The sequence below is a fragment of the Rhagoletis pomonella genome, unplaced genomic scaffold (genome assembly GCF_013731165.1).
Source record: "Rhagoletis pomonella isolate Grant_MI unplaced genomic scaffold, Rhpom_1.0 Rhpom_scaffold_00016, whole genome shotgun sequence".
In the NCBI taxonomy this organism is placed as follows: Eukaryota; Metazoa; Arthropoda; class Insecta; order Diptera; family Tephritidae; genus Rhagoletis; species Rhagoletis pomonella.
Window position 1 is genome coordinate 2,648,364 of NW_023458570.1, and position 4,814 is coordinate 2,653,177.

Here is a 4,814-nt window from a genome sequence, read left to right on the forward strand (position 1 = left end):
TAACATCAACTAGGTCTTAAAGACCGTAATAAATAAATACTATACTACTATACTATAATAAGATGGAAAATACTAGTTTTCTAAGAAAATTGCATCGAAATTTAACAAATTAATCAGCTGTTCATAAAACTAGCAACTTCTTGCTGGTTTTGCGTTTTCGTACTTTCTTGCATATTTCACTCATTGGGAGTAAATATTGGCTTACTCTCCGAAATTTGGTTACTGGCAAGTTACTGGATATTTTTTGCTGGAGAATACAAAAACACAACTCGTGTCTGCGTCAACCTACGTCTACGCTACGTCGTTGACTGTTTGAGCTTTAAGTAAAGGCTCTCTAAGGCTGAGTTTTGTCATCAAAAGTAAGGATGTTATAGTCTAAGGGCCAATTTCAAATGAATATTTAAACGGCACTTATGTTTAATTTTGGATTGTTGTTTAAATGCCATTTAGCTTTCGTTGGGTTTCAGATCAACTTTGGTTAAATATGCCAATTAATTGGCAGCACTGCTGCTTATTCCTTGAAAGTGTTGTTGCATTTGCATGATTGTTTACATTTTCTGCTGAACTGGCGATTGTTTTAGGTGGGATTTGGTGGGATTTACTAAACAACCTACCAACCAATCTTGGTTCTTTGGTATAAACACAGGGTTGCATATCTCATATTTTAATAGCAGAATCGGCCATTTAAGTGTAGACTAAGGGCCGGGTACTCAATGTCTGGTTAACACTAATCTCCGGTTAAACATCGTTATCGACGTTAACGACTCCCTGTTGTATGCATGGAGTCGAAGACGTCGATAACGATGTTTAACCGCAGATTAGTGTTAACCAGATATTGAGTAACCGGCCCTTAATGTATGATCTGAAAAGGAATAGTGGAAATTAATCAACAGTCTATACTTAAGTAGGCCATCTGAAATCGGGCCTAACAGTTGCTAAATTTGAAAACTATTAAACTTTCTTTCAGGCTTTGAACACATACTCCTATAATAGTTATCTGCCCTTTCGCTAGTTTTTTGAATACATGTAAAAAACGAGTTTGGCATCATGTTATCCAAAATGTGCGTGTTGATCTTGTCACGCAAATGAAGGGACCTAAAGTTCTAGGTCGCCTCCGAACGGCAAATGGTTTTTGTGAAAAGCGATTTCATGGCAGAAGTACACTTGGGGGTTTGAAAATGCGGCGACCGCAGATCGGGAATTGCGTAGAGCAACATTTGCTGGAACTTTATGTGGGATCTGGCTGACAGTCTTCCTAAAATAAATTTGAAAAATTTATTATTCTTTTGACTATGAATTTTTGATGAAAAAGATCCTAGTAGTAAACTTTAATAAAAATATTTAGCAAAACGAAGAAAAGTTTAACATTTTAATAGGCAGGAAAAACTTAAGCAATTTTGCTTAGAATTAAGCAAAACGGCAACGCTGACTTGATAACAAATTAAGTTCAATATGTACAGACGGCGCGAAGGTTATGCGTGGAACTAAAAAGGGTATTGTAGGCACAAAACAAAAAAAAAAATGTCCCAACATTCCATTGCATTATTCACCAACAGGCACTTTTTGCGAAAGGCTTGTGTCTGCTTAATGCTATGGATATCGCAGTAAAAATTATTAGTAAAATAAAGGGTGGTCATAATGCTCTCAACCACAGGAAGTTGAAATCTCTTCTTGACGAGCTTGACGCTGACTACGGGGATTTACTTTTATATACTAAGGTACGTTGGCTTATCAAAGAAAAATGCCTACAAAGATCATTTAATTTAAGGATTGAAGTAATACTTTTTTGTTTAACAGAATATGAGTCCAGATGTCAAAAAGTTTATTTTAGCACTTAAAGACAAACATTTTATTTTTGATTTAGCTTTTTTGTGCGATATTAAATACTTAATTAACGAATTAAACTTACTGCTTCAGGGTAAAAATAAAAAAAAATTGATTTAGTACGAACTACAGTATATTTTGCTTAGCTGCACATCCTTCTTTGCACGAAAAACTTGTGCACATAACCGAAAAAGGCACTTAAGCCAATTTTCTTTACTACTTCAATGAGGAAGGTATCCGAATCCCTATGAAACCAAATATTGGCGGAGCACTACTGCGGAGAAATTACTGCAAGGGAAATTTTTACCGAATGTTATCTAATTACCTATACTAGAGTGCCAGTTACTGTCGAAATTCGACAGTTTTTCTGGTTTTTGGGAGCCTTGGAGAGGTATTCTAACTTAACCCGTAGCAAAACTTATACGGTAGAAATTAACTTACCGGAAAATCTTCTGCTTTGGAAATTAAACGTAACTAATATTTTTTTTATATTAGAACGTCTTTGGAGGACTTCGGCAGGACTTGGAATTGACCCGATACATTCCAGTTTATCGATAAATTTCAATGATTTGATACATATCGATAGCTCGAAGAATTTCGAAAACACTAAAATCCGATAACTCAACAAAATTCGTTAACTCGACCAATTTCGATAACTGTGAAATTCGAGGGCTCGATAAATTTCGATAACTCAAAAATGTAAATTCTTTGGATACCTTTGGATAAATTTTTATTTTTGACAGCTCCAAATTTTTCGAAAGCTATCGAAAAATTTTGATAACTCGTTACACTCTGTTAACACGACAAAATTCGATAAGCAGTGATAAATCGATTAGCTTATATAACCTTGAAATTTCGATAAATCGATATATTTTGAAAATTCCACAAACTCGATTCGATGAATCAACCAATTTAAGTAGATCCATAATTATCGATAACTCTGTAAGTTGAAAGATCTCCATGCATTACGACACCTCGATAAATTTCGTTAAGTCTATAAATAATGATAATTCTATAAATATCGATAGCTTGATACATTTCTTTAACTTGACAAATTTCGTTAATCTCACACGTGTTTGTAGCTCGATAACTATCCGTAAATTTGGACAACTAAGTTTCTGCGTCTATAAACTTCGACAACTCAATAAACATTGATCAGTTTAAATAATTCGATACGTTGCGATAACTTAATAAGCATGAATAAATTTCGATAACAATAAACTTCGATGATTCGATAATTTTCAGTAACCTTTATGGCTGATTTTATTTCGATTCCTATCGGAAAATTTCAACTCTGTTACCCTAATTCTTATGTATCTTTCACTGTCTCCATTTTCGCCTTTATCTCCATTTTCGTCTTTATCTTCACTTTTGCCTTTTTTTTTTGTCTTCATCGTTATCACTGGTTTCTTCATCTTCATATTTATCTTTATTGCAAAGTTTAATTTCAAATACGAAGTAAAACAAAATGCGAAACAGCTTAAATTGAACAGGTTGCAAAAACAACCATACACAAATATGGAATTTTTTAAACGACGATTTTCAACCAATTTCGAAACTATAAAAACTCTCCTCATCTACAGAAAATTACCTTTCCAACGGTGTTTTTGGTTTTGAAATCGGTAAATTTACCTTGGTCTTCATCTTTGTTTTTATCTTTCACATCTTTGCTTTTATCCTTTTCTTTTTCTATTCACGTAGATGAGATGAGGTGCGATGACGTGATAAGATGTGACGTGATTTTATGTGATGTGATAGGATGTCATGTCATGTATTATCATATCCTCTGATGTCATGTCCTGTGATGTCATACCATGTGATATCATGTGCTGCCACGTCATGTAATGCCATGTCATGTCATACGATGTCATATCACGTTATGTCAAGTCATATGATGTCATGCCATATCATATGATTTTATAACACGTGATATCGTGTGATGTGATATCATATTATGTGATGTAATATCATGTGATGGCTCTTCATATCATGTGATAAAATGTGATGTCATGTCATGTAATGTGATCACATTCCATGTTCCGATTAGTGTATCGATAACCCTGTTAATAACTGTGTTGATAAAAATACCGATAGCAATATCCATACACATATAGAAAAATACAACGATTGTAAAATCGATTAATTCTGCGATAAATATAACAATAATCAGTATTGATTATTGTACGTATCGTTAACAATATAAATGATTAAATCGATAACAAAATCAGTTATTTAATCGACTATTTTATCGATAGCAATATCGATTATTATATCGATAGCAATATCGGGTTTTATATCGATAACAATATCGATCTTCATCCTCATCTTTTTCTTCATGTTTATCTTTATTTTTGCACCTTTACCTTAAAGTGTTTAGATTTACTTTGATCTTCGTTTTTGCCTGTACCTCTAGGCATCTTTGTTTTTGTTTTTATTCTCAAACGGCTAAACCGCTGAGAACCATTTCCATGTGCATTATTCCCCTTGAATTCGACAATTTACTCCCAACCAACCAACTGCCGCTAAAGAAGTTTCAATTCATAAATTCAAGAAATGTTCTTACCCCTTCAGTTACCCTAATTCTTATGTATCTGTCATTGTCTCCATTTTCGTCTTTATCTTCACTTTTGCCTTCTCTTTTTTTGACTTCATCATTATCATTTATTTCTTCATCTTCATATTTATCTTTATTTCAAAGCTTAATTTCAAATGTGTAGTGAAACTACAAGCGAAACATGTCAAATTGAACATGTTGCAGCAACATCTATACACAATTCGAAAATGTTTAATCGACGGTTTTGGGCGTAATTTTCAACCAATTGTAAAACCATTGAAAACTCTGCTCATCTACGGAAAAATGCCTTTCTAATGGTGTTCTTGGTTTGGAAATCGGTTGGGTAGAATCTCCAAACGAACGGAGACAAATTTCATGTTAGCGTATTAATATATGGACTAGAGTGCCAGTTACTGTCGAAATTCGACAGTTTTTC